Source organism: Diadema setosum, chromosome 9 (genome assembly GCF_964275005.1).
Source record: "Diadema setosum chromosome 9, eeDiaSeto1, whole genome shotgun sequence".
Lineage (NCBI taxonomy): Eukaryota > Metazoa > Echinodermata > Echinoidea > Diadematoida > Diadematidae > Diadema > Diadema setosum.
The window spans coordinates 31,260,398-31,279,872 of record NC_092693.1 but is presented as its reverse complement, the minus strand read 5'-3'; the positions used below and the strand labels follow the sequence as shown (position 1 = coordinate 31,279,872).

Sequence of the window (19,475 nt, the reverse complement as noted above, 5' to 3'; positions counted from 1 at the left end):
GCTGTAAGTTGCTCCGAAAATAAGTCACGAGTGTACTTTTGAAACACAGTGTCACCCGATATTCATCTTGATTAATCTGAGTCGGACGCAGGGATCTGCGAGGGCGAAACTAGTTTCTTGATTATCGCATTTTATTCTCTTCGTTCGGTCGCGCTAAGCACTGATAAATACCGATAGATGCTGGCGCTCCTATAACTTAATGAAATACGCATTGCTGCCATCATTGTCGGACAAAGTTTAATTTAAATTTGCTTAAATTTCTCTCACCTTTTATATTTTTACACAGTGTGCCGTATGAGGAAGCTGGCAAACAAATCATCGAGTTCTTTCAACTTTTACAATTCTCTCATTTTTGTGTTTGTTCTTGGAAACCAAGCGGCTTCATATTCTTAAATTTTTAGAAAAGAAAAACTGGTTTGTTGTTTACAAAGCTAATCTGTGCTTGTTAAGTAACGGCAACGATTTAAGTAAAGATGCATTCAATATTTTTTTTTTAAATACATTAAAGATACATATACCTGTGTTACCAATATCCCAAATGATGGAAGACTGCGTGTGCTCAATCATGTCAATATCATTCAAGTTGAAGTGACTTTTGAAAGAAAATGATGACAGATGGCTGGTAAAATGATAACAATAATATTGTCAAGGAAACAAGTGTCGGTGATCAGACTTACATCTCTCGTCATGGTCCCGAGATAGTCCCGGAAGAAACTTGTCAAGACCTTCCTTGTCGATGAAGCCACTGTCTGTAATTAAAGGGGTTAGAAAAAATGGAGCAAATATGAGTTATAAAATAAACAGCCATGTGCCAGAACGCAGTCTATACACAAACTGTATACCGTAAAGGCCAGCACACATTATACGACTTTCGGTCGCAAGACTGACCAACTTTGGATCTGGAATAAACAAGCGTGTTTATTCTGATGCTATTGTGATTAATTTCGGATCCAAAGTCTGTCAGTCGTATAGTCGTGAGTCGTATAGTGCGACGACTTTAAGATGCAGTGAAATAACGTTCGTATACACCTAATTATCTTTTTAATTTAAGTATTTTTCTGATGAAAAATTGTTGATTTTTTTCGTAATGATTTAATTTTTGCAAGAGTAGAAAAACAAACAAACAAACTGAAACTGAAATGGACAGAAATGGAAGCTGAATGAATTTTAATCTATGTGGCGCCTGGACGCAGGCTGCCACCCAACGTGCCACCAATGAGAATGAAATAGCTCGCCCCTTTGGGCTCAACCGCTGCAGTGTAAGTGGACTCGAACCATGCAGTGGCGTCATGATTGATAGTGAGTGGTCTTTAATCCACTGATCGAGCCACAACAACTCCGGCAGCCTTTGCACGAGGGAGTCCTATAAACAAAGGTCATTAAACAATGTTGTATCGAACGTGAGGACGCTCAAAAGGAGATCATTTTTGCATAGCTTTAACAAGTACCCGTCACCAAGAGGGCACATTATTTCATGATACATCTTACAAAGAGATGATTTCTCAACAGTGCTATGCCCCGAGATAGGGGCAGAGGGGCAGAGCACTGCTGAGAAATTGACGAGGGGAAGTAAGTTTTAACCGTGACCCGAAAAGAAGCAGTTATCTGTTTATATACCGTATCACAATTAATGTAAGACATCTATACTAAATTAAGGTATTGAAACGAAGTTATCTTGTTACCGGTCAAGGAAATTACAAAAAGTGTAATTCTACAATGCGGAAAATAAAGACACGCGCGCAAGATACACATACGCGCATCTTGAAAACCCGCTACCTGACTGCTGGGCAGTATAATAGCACAAATTAGTGACTGGCAAGTTGAAGACTCATCAAATGAGATATATGAATACACTTATATACCTCATTTGATGAATCCTCGATCAGTCGATTGTCGATTCAATGATTCAATGACTATGATGCCCACAAAATTCATTTTTCATGAAAATTACATATTCCATCCAACTTGACACTGACATAATTATGTTAAGGGTAGCATTCCCCCTGCTTTCTGAAAGCGGTTAGTCAAGTGTTCTTTCATTATGCTAGAAAAGTGAATTTTTGTGGAATTTTCTTTATATTTTCTTTACATTGTTGTCCACACATACGTCATAACCTCTAGTAGTCTCCTCATCCAGCGGTTCCAACACCAAAACTTTAAAAATTCATAACTTTTGCATATTGTCCGATTTTCCTCAAACTTTCACTGATGTGTTCTACTAATGTTGCTGCTGCTTTCACCCAATCCAGATTGCTCTTTCGGTTTGGGTGAATTCCCTTTAAAGATGTTTATGATGTGATAATAGTTGCACAAGTGTGGCCGACGATTCTGTGTATGCGAACATGTTTGTTTCACATTTTAAGTGGAATGGCAGCAGTCTCGAATGCCCTGTTGACAATTATTAAGGTCTTTTGAAATTGGAGTCGACCAGGGGAATTGCGCCCTCATGGATGACTAGGTGGTTTCACGATTCAGAAGTTATTATCAAGGAGAGTGTCTTTGCATTCCTGTTTATAGATGTCAATATTGTTCTTCCATTATTGCAATACTGACGTCACGCAGGAAATGAAAGAGGGTTTCTCAACTCCCTCCCCCCCCCTTCCCCGACGACCGTCTGTAATATCGTCTGCCTACAATTCATCTCATAAAATATCTTATTTCATGGACGAGTTTCCATCAACTCCATCAACCGCATGGTGAACAGGAAAAAACACACACATAATATTCAAAGGCGGATAAACAAACATTCAGCTTACATGAGTCAGCGGTAATTCTGGTGGAAGTATAGAGGAATGACGAGTGGGAAAGGGGAAAGATAATGTGAATTGTCCCTATACCCGAACGGTTCGACTGTATAAGATCCATTCCGATTACATTATCACGGAGATATATGCAATGTATGATACCTCCTTGCATTAGCAATACGGTCTGGAGTTATTTTCAACATCGGAATACAATGACGTTGGGAGAGGGGGGGGGAGAACCTTTACCGTTTCTCTAGCCTTACTGCCGAATATGTTCACTTTCTTTCGTTTCTTTGTAGTTTCATGATTCTTTTTTTTTTCCCACAAAAGGTTGGTTTCATTTCCGTCGATCTGGGCATTTTGCAACCGTTTTTTTTTTTCCTTCCTTTCTTTAATGGTATTATCGTGACCTTAAAAACAAGATGTAGGTGTTTTTCACAAATGGTGTAACAGGCGAATGCGGTGCTTGTAATGCAGTATAATGCCGATACTATTGCTAATGGGAGATAGTCGGATGAGGAAATAAAAGATCGCGTTCCCTCCGGCGGCGCGAAAGGACCGGTAAAAGATCAGGCCGCCAGACGAGATAATGGCGCGACATACGTGTGTGGAATCGAAGGCGCCACACGCTCTCTTCGGAGTTTCTAATGTTGTGGTGATCAATGCCTTACGAGTATGCATCAATCCCATGTAAGGCGGAAAGTAATGTGACTCGACGTCATTTAGTGGAAGATGCTCATTCCTCCCTCTTTCCCTGTCTGTCTTTCTTCATGTATTTCCTTCCTTCTTTCTTTCACATTCCCTTTCTCTACGGAATACGGTTTGAATTTCAAGGCTCTCTTATCTTTACATCTTTCCGGCTTTCGTTTTTCTCCTATTCTCCATGTTATTTATCACTGTTCGCTAGTGCAGCATGTGATCACATTTTTCACGACATGAAAGTTTACGGTTTGTCAGTTATACCCAAAAAAAAAAAAAAAAAAACCGCCAGCGTGTCAGACTTGCCTGAAGTTCTTAAATTATTCCTCCTACACATTTCTGTTACTTTGTTTCCATGTTTTCTTCTCTCAATACAATTCATACAATGTGTCTCCATTTTTTTTTCTCTTTCTGACTCTTTGCTGCTCGATTTCTACACCCTCTTTTATTTTTTTAACCCTCTGCGTGCATTTCCTGACTATATAGGTTTGTGTGTAAAATTTGTGCACATTCGACTCATTAGTAGAGAAAGGGTTAATTCTCTCCCTGTCATTCTTTTTTAATCATAACGTGAAGACAATAATATTAAGCCAAGGGACCATTGCCCTCTCAGCGATTTTGATTTGCTATGATTTGATTTGATTGGGTTTTGATCGCGCATTTATCCTTAAATACATTAATAGATGAATGAAAGTAATGCAGTTATATGAGGGTGATTGATATACCTGTGAAAATTCCATCTTTGACAAAACAATGGTAAAACATAGCACAAATTTGATTGTACTCGTGTTTATGAGAACATCCTCTCGGGCATTAAAAAAAAATGGGAAACTGCAATCCCGCCGTTGCAAATGGGGAGCGACATTGATGCAAAGGCATCTTACTTAGCAAATTTAGGAGAACATTATTTTTCATGATTATTTTTATGTATTTTCCATACGTGTCTTCAACAGAAGAAAATTTGTGCAATATTTATTATATCTCGTCTGTTCTGTATAATTATTCAAAGATTTGCTTTGGAGTGTGTTCGTGAGCAGGGGTGGATCCAGGAATATTCCTTAAAGGGGGCGCAAAGCAGTTTGTATTTCTGGTGCCACTTCCGGGTTTAATCAGCTGAAAAGCAATACCATCACCTGACAAGGATGGTTTCTTTGAAAAAAAAAATTATGATAACAATGACGGGTCGCGCCCGGTGCTCCCCTCCTGGATCTGCCACTGCTGAGACGGACTGTAGCTGTGCGTATCTGACAGAAGAACGTCGTAAAAGAATTATTTTCTTATCAAGTGACTTGCCGAAAGACACCAGTCAGATAGAATTATGACCAAAGCGTGGATTATACGATGTCTAGCTAGATCACCAGTCATCCGTATAAAGCCATCACACCGCAACAATCTTTCTGTACCCATGGAAGTTTCCTCAAGAGGTTGCTAACCGTGATGGATGAATGGCGATGAGAAACGGATGTTCGCGGAAAGTTCGGCTCACCTGTCGGTCTGTCTCATGCAGTGAGAAATGCAGCCACTTCCGCTGGAGCGTATACTGAGTAATTTCAAACGAACGCCTTTGTAGGGCGGGCGCGCGTCCAGCTGTTATAATTCGCGTGATGCCCTTTTACGGAAGATTTGGTCTGTTGCCCGATGAGGCACTGACGCGCAACCAGAGAAATATGAAATGAAGCAGAAATGAAGTAACTTCTTTCATGAGATACAATCGTTGTGAAATGTTTATTTGCAGCAGTTGTTTCATCAGTCATTTTGCTTGCTTGCTGATTATGAAACCATATGCCATAGTGGGCCTGTTTACAACTCTTCTGACAATCTGATCCATAGAAGTTTGAGATGTTATCATAGGTACACTTGTCGTCTAAAGTCTTTGAATATCAAAATAAGCATATCATGATTTTTTGTGTGCGTGTGCGTGTGTATGTGTGTGTGCATGTGTGTGTGAGGGAGATATGATGTGTGTGTAACAGAGAAGGGGGGGGGGGGGGCTATGAGAGAGGGATGGAGGACTCAAATACATCATGTTGACAATAACATGGTTTTTGTGTCGCCCAAGTGAAATACTGGGACTTCCCTGATGAATTAGAAAAACCTTAAATTCACACGTGCGTTTAAAACAAACCAAAAAAGAACTTATCATGACAGAGTGTGACGTCAATAAAGTGTTAATGCTACTGCCGACTACAAGTAAAGTAAACTGCTATATTTTGCTCTTGTGGATTCGAGCCATGGAGATTTCTAGTCAGTCTAATGATAACCAGTGAACATTAATATCTCGAGACTACATGTTGGTGATCATCAGGCAATTCTGATGATCGCGTCTCACGGGGGTTCTGCGAAAAACTCGCAGTAGTATATATATATAACAGAATATTAATATTCTCAGCAACCACATTCTTCCCATTCCAGACGACAGGATTACCATTATATTAATGTATGGAAAGTAATTTTGCAAAGCAGCAAATCTCAATTAACGATAAAGTGGCTGCGACGAAACACCCTCCCCCCCCCAAAAAAAAAAAGAAGAAAAAAAAAAAGAAGGAAACACAACTGAAAATCTCACACCGCCGGCTACAAACCTTTCATTCAGCGGTTTTTATCAGGGGCATGCTGTCATTATGACACAATTCAGGGCACGTTGGGGAAATCTCTCGGCTTGCTACAGCTGACGTGTGGCAGACTATTGCCTCATTTTGCAAAATGGGTGCAGCGTCCTGTAAAGTTTCGTACAGTATACAATGATGCACAGGACAGAGTGAAGGCGCAAGTTTAACTTTGGAACAGTTTAAACTCACGAGCGCAGAGAGTGGGTTTTAAACCGTTTTCAAAATTAAACGAGAGCATCTAATTCTCGCTGATCCACGAAACGGGCCTGTGCATCATTCGTTCTATAAAATGGGCGTCCGGTACACTTACAATACAAGCGAAGGCTTAAGCCATGATTTGGATTTAACCGGATGCATGGCTCAGTGTGGATCAGGAAAAATCTGTCCATGATAACTGACTAATCAAATTGCAGAGATTCTAAGGCCCATTTTATAATGCATTTTAACCTCAATCTTTTGGAGAGAAATGCTACTCAAAGACGTCGTGAGTAGAGTGACTAGAGCCACATCATTTTAATGTCAACATAAATTAATTATTGATGTAGCAGAATGAAATAGCATCTCTTTCGGACAGCAGGGGGAAGTAGGCCTACCATTATTAGCATATGTCAGTATAATTATAGCAAGTCGAGGGAGTGTGTACATTATTTTCATAAAAATTGACATTTTGTGGAATTCTCATATTTTTATTTATTTCGTTGTCCTGCAGTGATGTCACAAATTTCTGTAGTCTTTTCATCCAGCGATGGCGGCACCGGAACTCTAAAAATTCGAGATTATCCGATTTTCTTCAAACTTCACTGACGTGTTCAACTTATATAATTGCTCCATTCAGTCAATTTACATAACATGGGTACAACATCTTCTCCCTCGAAACAATTCATTTTTTTCTAAACCTAAATATGAGTTTTGGGAGTGTATAGATCACACTAAATCAATTTTTACTTCAGAAGCAGAATTATGTTATATAATCTTTCTCTCCCTCTCTCTTCATTATATAGTGTGTGTGTGTGTGTGTGTGTGTACGTGTATGTGTGCGCGCGTGGGTGTGTGTTGTTTTAGTTTGCATCCCGAAGTATTTAGAGCATGTACGTGTATGAATTAAACAAACTTACTGTCTTATAATTTGCGTGTTGCTTGTCTTCCTTTTTGTCATAGAAATACACTGAGGAAGAGGTGACACGTCCTTAATTCCCTAAATACCTGTATGCATAAAAAGCGAATAAAAATCTCATCCAGAATTTGCATTTAGATTGAACTCTTACCGGGACGGTATCTATAGTCCCTTGCCCGAAGAGCAGATGATCTGGTTTCTTTGCCTAGGACCATGCAGTGTTAGCTGATCCCTCGGTTTTTCTTACTGTATCGATTGTGACCCCTTTCCTTCTATTTCGTTGAGCAAGATGCATTCCTGCGTGCACTATCACTTTATGTGACTTGTATTTATCATTGAATTATGTTAGAGTGATCTCTCCGAAGTCAATTTGTTTGCACGGTGTACGATTCCAGCGGGAAAAAAAAAAAAAAAAAGCATTGAAGTGTGTGATTACGTTGCGTTTAAATTTGACAAGAAGTGGTAGAGATTATTTTGTAGACAGCGAATAGCAACAGGTGTTGAAATCAATCCTGTTGAATGGGATGGGAGTGATGAAAGCAGATTTGGAGTTCGCTCACGTGCACATGGGTACAAATGACATTTCTTTTTTTCAGTTGGTTAGGCACTTCCCGCGTTTGAAAAGCGACAAAATAAATTCAGCTTGCCCAATGTAGCAATAATTTTATGGAATTCATCAATCAAGTTCAAAGGAAGGATGAACTTGCGTAGACCAGGTGACCAGAATGGTCCATCAATTTACACTTAGGAAAGCATCTATTTCATTATTTTGCTTTGAAGGACAATCTTTTTCTATTAATATTACTAAACACCACTTTTGCTATTAAGGCGGATGGCGGATGTGCTGGCGAGCACCATTTATAAGGATTACATGAATAATCATCACATCACAGATATCTCATCTAAGTGAATTTAAAAACCAATATGCCCTATTAAAATATCACATTTTTTAATCATGCGCAAAGTGGAGCTCCGAACTGGCGACGATGGTCTGATTTACCAAGCAAAGCCTCATCGGGCTAAATTCATGATGCTATTAAGAGTGAAGTACAGATTTCTACTTTTGTCCTATTTTTCTCGGTGTCAATGAGCAGTATTTTAACACTCTTTCTTGATCGCTGATTCAGAGTTAGATCTTTATACACATATTCCTTTGGTATAATTTTTCTTTACATGTTATTTCTCTCTCTTTCTCCTTCTATCTGTCCATCCATCTCACTCTCTTTTCTCTGTCTCTCATTCTATCCCTCACTCGTTCCCTGTTTTTTCCATCCAGATTCTCTGTGGTGCTGGGCGGTGTCCCAAGGAGCAGACGAGGCGGGATGGGCGCCACGAGCGTGTCAGAATGTTACACGCAAATTGAGTGTCCTCCCACGTACGCTCTGCCCAAACATGAGAGCAGCCGTGCGTAAGATTATGTTTTTATGTCGCTACCATTTTCTCAAGCAGTTTTCGCCACAGTCACGACAGACAGACAGATAGACATACGCATACCCACATACACACCATCACACACACAGATATACAGACATTCACACACAAACACACACTCACGCAACACAACCACGCAACACATCCCTGCCAAAACTTTCTGGAGCAGGATATTGAGTTATCTTTGTGGGGGTGGCAAATAGGTTTCGGAAAAAAAAAAAAGATGTCGTTTCTTTAAATACCATAGTATCGTCAGCACATATACACAAGATACAAGAATTTTGAAGGAGCAATTTACTGGATCGATTTTTTGAAGATGATGATAATCATGTGAGGGTGATAGTACTTTACCGACAGAAAACATTAATTGCTCTGATCCTGTATACTGGATGAAGAAAATGTCATCGAACTTTTACATCGTACTCGAGGGTTCCTGATTTCAGACACTATCAGTCAGTTGGCAATCTCTCATTCAAAAGTTACTTTCTGCCACCTTTCTGCCTTAACACCGCCCCCCCCCCCCCCTGCACACAGCAGAACAGTGGCGGACGCAACACAGTACTTTGCTCACCTTATATAAGCATGAAAATTATCCTTTAAAGGGATGGTAAAGTATTGGTGGAGATGAAAATTAGGCTCTAACTTTTTTGCGAGATACCACGAAAACACTTATAAAATAGTACAGAGCATACCATTTTAAGAGGAATTCAAAGTTTTTCAAATTCATGAAAATTCTTCCGTCGAGATGTTTTCATTGCAACTGATTGACAAATTGCCCTACATCGACGTAAATAACGTGAATAACAAAGCAGTACCCGCTGCATGCTATAAGGATTAGAACCAACACTTGCTGTCGGGCGAAAGCTCGGTGGTCTAGTGGAGATGACGCCTGTCCGGTGATCAGGAGGTCGTAGGTTCGAATCCTGCTCGAGTATGTACGCCCATGATTTTTTATCATGGCTACTACTAAAACACTGATCAATTCAGTGCTTATTTACGTCGATGTAGGGCAATTTGTCAATCAGTTGCAAATTCAAAGTTTATTTGATAAAAAGCGAGTTTGGAATAGCTGACACATCCAAAAAGAAAAAAGAGTAAAACAAAAGGATCGTAATAAGATGTGGGTCCCACACTTTATTAGGATCGCTCTATTTTGGATATCTCGGCCAGTTCAAAACCAATTTTCATCAAAATAAACTTTGAATCCCTCTTGGAATTACATTCTCTTTCATATTTCATAAGAGGATTCTCACTATCTCACCAAAATTGATTAATACCTGAAGTTAAGTCTCAACCAAAACTATACGATCCTTTTAAACTCAGATAACTGCACGTGGCATTAAAAAAATTATAAACAATACATGGTCTAACTCTTCCCTGAAACTATGATTAACGTCCTCTATTTAACACATATTTCCAAAATATTATTAAGAAGTTACAATGGAGACATTTGTTTTTTGATGATTGCTGTTTTTGTCCTCACAGCACGTTTTCAGCATTCAAGATGTTGTGATAAACGTGGCTATAGATAGCCAGAACTAATGTAATCTGTTCAAAACCCAAGAGTAACTGTAGGTGTACTGGGGTATATTGGATGAGATTCTTGACTTTTAATCGGAGGTCCCGAGTTCAAATCCTGTGAAGTGCCTGCGTCCTTGGAGAAGCTTTTTTTATTCCACCAGGGTAGGCAAAAGTTTTAACTGAATTGAACTGATTTAAATTCATTTCATTTTCATCCATGACATCAGCAACAAAAAGAATATGCATTTTTTGTTACAGACGCATATTTAACAGACTGATAATCAAAAGAGCACATAACAAACAAGCGTACACCCACCAGCATCCCATAAAGAATGAAATAATGATTGTAATTCACGGTGTTTCACCTTTGCAATTTTGTTGAGAAACTCGTTTGTAACCCCGCCCATTTTCCCCACTTGTTTTTGCCTTCAAAATAGTGATCACTTTGAGAAATTAGGAATAGTGATTAAGTGTTTGCAAAAACACCCTCCGAATCTATAATGCTTCTGGTTGTTGTTGTTGTTTGTTTGTTGTTTTTTTGTGTGTGTGTGTGGTTCTGTTTTGTTTTGTTTTTTCGCCAGAAGGCTGTGATAATAGACTGAATATACGGGAGCATTCAGTATTCAGATGAGATATTTTTGGCGCTTTTGGCGACACTGATTTGATTGCTCGAACACGCGCGTTTTTAAACACATCACCTGACTTCGCCTGCACTTTGGCGAAATTCGATTATCAAGGAGATAACAGGGGACTATTCTTTGAAGAGAAAATGCAGACAGAGGCTATCGCCATTCCAGCCAACCATTCCTCGTAACAACACTTTTATTCTCCTGTTTAAAACGACTTTTACCTCGCGGTTTAAGCCTATAAACGCTACCTCTAAAACCTCAGTCGTGCCAGACCACCATGAAAAAAAGGCAGTGGAATTGTGAAACCAAGACCCTGAGAGGGTTAAGTTAAACTATGTCTGTTCAGGCGTGTCTGGAAACTTCAGGCAGGCAAATTAAGTCATCCTACCAAGAGCATGACCCTCGAATAGAACCACAAGAAGCAAAGTATAACAGAAACATAACGATCTCCACTAGTGTATTCTTGCGTGGTGATTCCCGATGGACATATTATGCCCATTATTTCTCACCCAATTTAACAGAAGGAATTCATGCATCGCAAGGACACGGAAGAGAGTAGAAAGGAACTGAAGCGGGAATATAGATGTCTTTTATAGTTGCAAACCTATCTTACTCTGCCCGTTTGATATTCATGGATCATTTGTTATGCACGCATGTGTGTATATTTTGTGGGCGCCTTTCTTCTTCTTCTTTTTTAAGTTTCTTCCAGCATGTCCAGTTAATAATCTAAATCAATGAAGTGTTTTTCTTGTGCATACACAGTCTCTGTGTCATCTTCACACAGACACGGGAAGAAACAGTCACACAGATACATCCACACAATCACAATACACACCTAGATTAAAAGCACAAGCACACATGTATACACACAAACATTACCCTATACGCAAATGCACAATCACATTACATTTAGGCCTACTTTAATTTTGCAATACACATCTATGTAGACGTAAACTATAGAGACACTGTGACTATAAATACCACACACGTATACTTCTGTATACAGTCAAACCTGTCTATAGCGGCCACTCAAGGGAGACGAAAATGTGGCCGTTATAGACAGGTGGCGGCTATAGACAGGTTATCCAACTTTGTGTGCATTGCTTACATGTTCATGTATCATCGTTGTATACATCTTTAGGTAAGTACTTTTCATGTTGGGCTTACATGCTGTATGTGGCGTACGTATGCACACGTGTGTTTCATGCATTGAACAATGCCGGTGTCTATGAAATTGTTGCACAGTAGCATAATGTACAGTTGTGAAGAAAGCTTAACACTAGTGCAGTATTATGACTGAATGAGTGATGAATGCAGCGGTGGTGATCACATTGAACGTTGCCCAGGAATGACTGGCACGCCCTAAAAAGCAGAAAAATCCGCTGAATTATTGGCTCAGCTACGGCTCCATTGGGTCTATGGCCGCTATAGCCAGGTTAAAAACTACCTACCGCGGGAAACAAAATTTGTGGCCGCTGGCCGCGTTAGACAGGTGGCTACCCTCGAATACACAATGTTTGCCTCCATTTGAATTGAATGTGCAAGAAGACGGTCTAGTTGATGACAATGTCGACCACAGGAAGATTCGTCTTTTCATACGATTACGACCATCTGCAGTGCCTGACGGCTTTAGAATGGGTGCCATTAACAGTCTTTCATTCTGAGACGGACTTCAGAAATCGCCATCTTGACATCATAATCTTATCAGACGCCATATTGTGACATCTAATGGTTTCCGGAAGAAACGAGATGAAAAATTATCACTTTTTCATCGAAGCGTTTGACGTAAGAAAGTAGGACAACTGGACAATTTATTTTTTGCCTTGAGTTCTGTAACACTTCTTCAGTTTCTAATTCCTCTTTATTGATTCCATCACTTTGCATTAGAAGGTCCAAATTGCAATAAATCATATTTTTCCTTAAGAATTCTGACACTTTCCAGTATCGTAAATCATCAGCAGGCATGAGTTCTGCATGTTTCCATTTCAAGCTTCCTTTCCATTTGCTCCCCCCCCCCCCCCCATTCAGCTTAGTTCACACGTCCACTCTGTTGTGTCTAGACGATTAATTTTCTCTTGGTCACGTCTGTGTCTTGCCTTCCATACTTTTATTTTGCTTCATTTTTCTCTGATAGCTGTTTTTGCCCCTCATGCGGATCCATATTAACAAGCAGTGATATTTTGGAGTTCCCCGTCTGTCGCACACTAAGATTACTTTTGTTAGACTGACGTCAACAAGAAAAATGTATGAAAAATCAATTTGAGTTATACACCCTTTTGCATCGAACAAAATAACTATAAAATATCAATTTTTCTCGAACCTTGTATTGTCATTCATTTATTTCCTTTTTGTACAAATGTACCGGTACCAGATTTTGATTTTCATGGTCGTGCGGTAATCATAGTTAACTAGGGTTCACACTCATGTCGGCTCCTCATTAGTTACTCATCGGGGGGGGGGGGGGGGGAAGGTGAGTTTAATTCACCGTGCGGCGATGCTGCTCGAGAAAAAAAAAAATCTACTTGAGGACTCTTTCTGATTGTAGCTTGGCCTCGAGGGGTGAGATTCTAAAGCCCTCGCTCGATTACTGTACCTCTCCAGCTTCACGCACTGGACACACTCGAGGGCTGCTCACAGGTGGCTAAGTGGTATAAAGGCTTCATGACCAGAGTCGATGGACACACACACACACACACACACACACACACACACACACACACACACACACACACTGAGAAAAGACATCTTGATGGAGTCAATACTAGGGGGTGCTCGATGCCTATTTGTATATTATGAGGTATGCGTCTCTTAAAACGACAGTTTCATTCAGCGAATGTTCTGTCTACAGAAATTCAATTCAATTCAATTCAATTTATTTCCACAAATCTGATAAAAGAGGCAATTACATTGTACATGACAGCATACAAAGGACATCATAAAGGCAAAATAAAAAAAAAAACATACAAAACATAGGCGTTATATCAAGAGAAGTGGAGGAATCAACATAGGCTTAAACCAGCCTTTCAGGGTCAATCCCCAAGAAATATATTCAGTTATACATTGACAAGACAAAACACATATCATAAAAACTTAAACAGAAGACATTACAAAGTACAAAACTGACAAGAGACAAAACAACAAGGCAAGTTAGCATAATATGTTAATCCTTATACATAATAATTTGATTAAAAATCATACAAAAGCAGAAAAATTATTGATTTAATAAATGTATTTTATATCTTTTATATAAATTCAAACTGTTGATACACTTTAAGTCATTTGGCAAAGCATTCCATAAAGAAGGACCAGCATAACATATTGTTCGTCTGGAGTGATTATATCTATAACTTGGGATATACACATGATAAAATTACCGAGTATTGTATGTATTTCTAGCCTGAGTAAAAGTAAAATAATTACCGAGAAATTTGGGGAAAATATTATTAAGATAAGAGTATGTAACATAAAAATACAAACAACAAATTTATTAATATCATACACTGTTAATAACCTAAACTTTTTAAAAATGGGCTGTGTATGAGTTAAGGGTCGAGATTTTGTAATAATTCTGATTGCACGTTTGTGAAGAACATAAATACGTTTAAGTAGATAATTGGCACAATTTCCCCAAATAATGTTACAATACAAAATATGAGGTAAAATCATAGTATAATACAAATCTAAAAGAACATTTGAAGGTACTATTCCACTTATTCTATTGATTGCACCAACAGCTCTAGATATCTTACAGCAAACTTCATCTACGTGATTCTTCCAAGTCAAATGATCATCTAGTATTACTCCTAAGAATCTATCTGAATGTACAATGGGAATAGTAGTGCCTACAATACATATATTTACATGTTCCGTATCAATTATTCTATTTTTGGTTCTAAAAGTCATACATACAGTCTTATCAACATTCAATTTCAGCTTGTTAGCTAAAAACCATTGGTTTACTCTATTCAATTCAGTGTTTAATATTGCACATGTGTCCCTGAAATCTTTCCCAGAAATAAATAAATTGCTATCATCAGCATATAAAATGGCTTCTAAAATGTTACTAGCATATTGCAAATCATTAATGTACAATATAAAAAGCAAAGGGCCTAAAACAGATCCCTGAGGAACACCAACATTGATAGACTGTATAGGAGAGGAATGTCCATTAACACAAACATACTGCATACGATTCTGAAGATAGCTCTTGAACCAGTCTAAGGTTATCCCTCTGATGCCATAGTACTGTAATTTGTCTAAAAGAATGTTGTGACTGATACAATCAAAAGCCTTTGAGAGGTCTAAAAACATACCTATTACATATTCCTTTCTCTCAAATGCATGAGCAACTTTGTCACAAAAGTCAAGTAATGCCATATATGTTGAATACCCTGGTCTGAATCCAAATTGTTTTGCATATAATATATTTTTATAACATAGGTACGACATCAATCGCTTGTGAACAAGCTTTTCAAATAACTTAGAAAATACAGATAAGATAGAAATAGGCCTATAGTTTGATGGGATAGAAGTGTCACCTCTTTTATAGACAGGAACAACTTTGGCAATCTTTAACGAACGTGGGAAGACACCTTGTTCGAATGAAAGATTAAAAATACTACACAGAGGAGTGGCAAGATAATGGATAGATTTATTTATAACTTCAGAATCAATATCATCATAACCAGGACTTTTGATTGGTTTGAACTCAATATCTGTCTTAAGAATTTCACTTGGTTGTATGGGTCGTAGGAAAAAAGAATCTAAGCAAGTTCTCTTTGGTAAAAAGTCATGAAAAGAATTTGCAGCAGGAGGCAAGTTATCTACAATGTCAGAGCCAATTGACCTGAAATAATCATTACAAAAATTAACAACTTCCTGTGGGTCTGTTATATCAACATTATTGTGTTTGAGATCAAAATATTGCACTTTATCCTTGTTTTTATTCAGAATATCATTTATAACATGCCATGTTCCTTTGATGTTGTTTCGTACTTTCAAAAAACGACTATGGTAATAATGTTGCTTTTCACGACGTATTGCACTAGATACTATATTTCTATATTGCGTATAAACACATTTTCTATAATCAGTAGGGTTCTTTATATACTTTCGATACAAAATATATTTTTTCTTACACATCTTTCTTAATTCCTTCGTAAACCATGGATTAACATCAGCTTTTTTACATCGTACTTCTTTCAGAGGAAAACATTGATTATATGCGGTTGTCACCTTGTCAATAAAAATTTTAAATCTATCATCAACATCAGTGCTCCTATAAACATCATTCCAGTCGAAGGACCCAAGTAATCTTTGAAATTCACCAATACTCTCATCATTTATAAATCTCTTGTAACATTTGACAGCAGGTTGTGTACTATCAGTGGTAGTAGTTGTGGTTTGGATAGAAAAAGAAGTAAACGTAGTTGTACCATAATGAGAATGCTTATACTCTGTTTATCATGTTTATTATAGCTGTAATATATATATATATATATATATATATATATATATATATATATATATATATATATATATATTTATATATATAGGCGGCCTACTGTGTATATATATATATATATATATATATATATATATATATATATATATATAGTACGGTATGGTTGCAGTGTAAATTGTAGTAGAAGTAGTAATAGCAGTAGTAGTTGTAGTAGTAGTAGTAGTAGTAGTAGTAGAAATAGTAGCCTCAGCGGAGTAGCCATTGTTTTGTTGCTTTTTTGGGTTTTTTTTTTTTTTTTTTTGCGAAGTATAACAGCAGCAGTGGTAATGGCTTGAGTATACAGATCTATATTATACCGACAGCAGAATTCAAGTGGCAAATAAAGCAGCTCTTGTTTTTAATACAATGCTTGATAAAGGCGAAGATGATGTAGCAGTATAGTAGTAGCTGTATGCTACTACCGATGTAAGCAATAATGTATACCAGCTTTATTACTATCCACATCAGATCCTCAGCATTGTGTCTGGTCAGTGTTCCTCTCGAATGCGGCGTACATGCTGTGATGGAAGATGGAAAATGCAACAGCGCTGCGAATGGAAAGCTCTATGCTCATCAGACACAATTTAGCTCTGTAGATTTATGCTGACAATCGCCGTTACTACTCAGTCAAATTACGTCTCGATCTCGGCTCAGACGTACGGAAGGAGGATTATGCAACAAGTAATCATGAAGTCAAGCGACAATCACAGCTGAGCCCCTTTACAAAGGCGTCTTCACTTTCTGACGGTTGATTAAAATACGGACCGAGATGTGTGGTGTTTGTGGAGCAGTGCAATAATACGTATGAGTACACCCCCTGCATAACCATATGGAGTCTGTTCCCGCGGAAACCACAATGCCCGACTTAAGCTTAAGGAAATCCCGATATTTCGGGAGTAATGAAGCAACCGCCTCAACGGAGTGCCTGCTCAACTAAACAAAAGGCGGATGTAGAAATCCCACATCTTTCCCATCAGTGACTTTCAAGTTTTAACAACGCGTTTATAGCGATGAAGGCAAACAAAGCGATGTATAGACGGGCAAAGCATTGCAGGAAGGCTGTACTTCACTCTTCTTCTTTCAGCGGCGTTGTCATGGTTCGAAATGATTGATTAATGAATGCAGCGCTTGAGCAGCAGGCTGATGTATGATTTCGAAACTTGGGCTTTCATTGTTTGTCTGTCCGACAAGACTTTATGAATGATGACGAATACCTTCAGGCCGGCATTTTTTTTTTTTTTTTTTTTTTTTTACTAATGTATTATCCCCATTTTTTTTTTTCAAGGGGGTGGAGTTTTTGTTTTGAGGGGTGACAAATTTGATTTTCATTTTTCCTTTTCTTTTTTTATTCTTTGTTTTGTTTTCAAGTGCTGCTATCTGGTTCATTTCAAAACACATTCACAAATGTTCGTGGTTATGAACATTCAATGTATGTAGAAGAGATTATTATTCACAGTGGGAGCCCATACTGTTCAATTCCAGCGTTGCACGAGGAAAAAAAAACTGATCTTTCTCGAAAAATCCCTCTCGAATTCATTAATGTTAGAACTAGGTACCTAGCTGGAGATCAATAAAATGAGGATTCACAAGAAGGGGCACTTGAACACAACATTTCACTACTCAATGTGATTTCAATCAACATCAATAAATTCCACATTTAATCATTCATTGAATAATGATATTTCAAATCTATTTGCGTGAGGATAGTTGTTATCGAAACTCTAAATTCTTTTTAGAATCTATGTGGGAAATAAATTCATTATGAAGGGGGGGGGGGGCATTTCATGAAGCATTTTGTCCGACAAAGTTGTCGAACAAATTTGCTCTCAGCCAATCAAATGTAAGGATTTTAGTAGCTTGTAACAGTTTGTCAGAAAAAATATCTGATCAAACCGCTTCATGAAATTCCCCCTTATTGGTAAAATAACGTTAAATGAAGTTTAATAGAATTAATATTTCTACCGTCGTTGAACACTGTCTCTGACTGTAAAAGCTGTGTTCGTGACTCCGTGACAGAAACGTCATAACATCAGAGACAAAATATTCTGTGTGCGCTGGAGAGCAAAAGAGAACAGTGTGCATAAAATATTTTGTTTTATATATCGTCAGATACAGAAAGGATGTCAATATTTGTTCGTGGCGATGTTCGCCTTTTTACTCTCTCCTCGATGTAGTCACTTCATGAATATTTGACAAACCCAGTGGGACGCCCCCGGGCCATCACAAACGTCGATGGAAGCGCGCGGTTGGGGACACATCAACACGTTGTCCTCATCTCTTACAACATGTATGTACATGCATGCATTCTGTTTTGACGGGGATCTTCGGGGAAACAGCGTAGGCTGGAGATAAATTGATTGTCTCAGCTAAAATTTACCCAGCACTCCCATCTCTGCTCACCCCTGCCGCCCCCTCCCGGCCTCCTCATATGAATACAAAGGTATCAGATTATTTACGCTTCATTCGGTGCAATTTTCTATGCATCCGTGGGATATAAATGATCCTTAGGCATGAATCTTGGTTTTTATTACATAACCTTGTAATCTTTTCCTTCCCAATTCTCTTTTCTATCCATCCATTCTTGTTTCTTTTCTTTCTGCTCTTGGCACTTTTCTTCTCTCGAAGTTTTCGCGTTTTCTATTTCATATCAGGGCTCTACTAGCAAAAGTGAATAATAATGATATAGGATCAATCGTATACATATGCCGACTATAATAAAATATGGTGGAAAGGTTCAGCACTCCTTTTCACTGGCAAATGATTAACTCTCTGCATGCCACATTTGTTTCTTGTCCATAGCTATGTGTGTGAAATTTGTGCACACTATAAAAAAAAAACACAACATATTGAATCATCAGCACAGAAAAGGTTAATATTACTGGCACAATTATTATTTGTCTACCGTCTGGTGAAATGATTGAAATGTCTGGCACATTTTGACTAAAATTTTCCTTTTGTAAGATTCTGAGTCGAATGTATGAATTGTCCATAGAATACAAGCTCTACGTTTTAGTAGACGCTCGATTTTCTTCATTTTTCCCCCAGAGAATGGATAATGTATTCAAGCCTGGTTTCAAACTATGTCTACATGTTTTTAATTTGTTGATTACCTCCAATTTTCATCGTACAGTCAACCATTGAGTACTCAAAATGTAGTTTTCGTATATTATGTTATGTTCTGTGGATGAAGAAAATGAAATAGAGTTGAATCAAATTAAACTGAGA

The 19,475-nt window shown here is 38.2% G+C and overlaps 1 pseudogene; it reads right to left on the bottom strand.

The window, feature by feature from the left end:
- LOC140232927 (secretagogin-like) overlaps window positions 1-19,475 on the bottom strand; it is a 124,582-nt pseudogene that overhangs the window by 39,540 nt on the left and 65,567 nt on the right.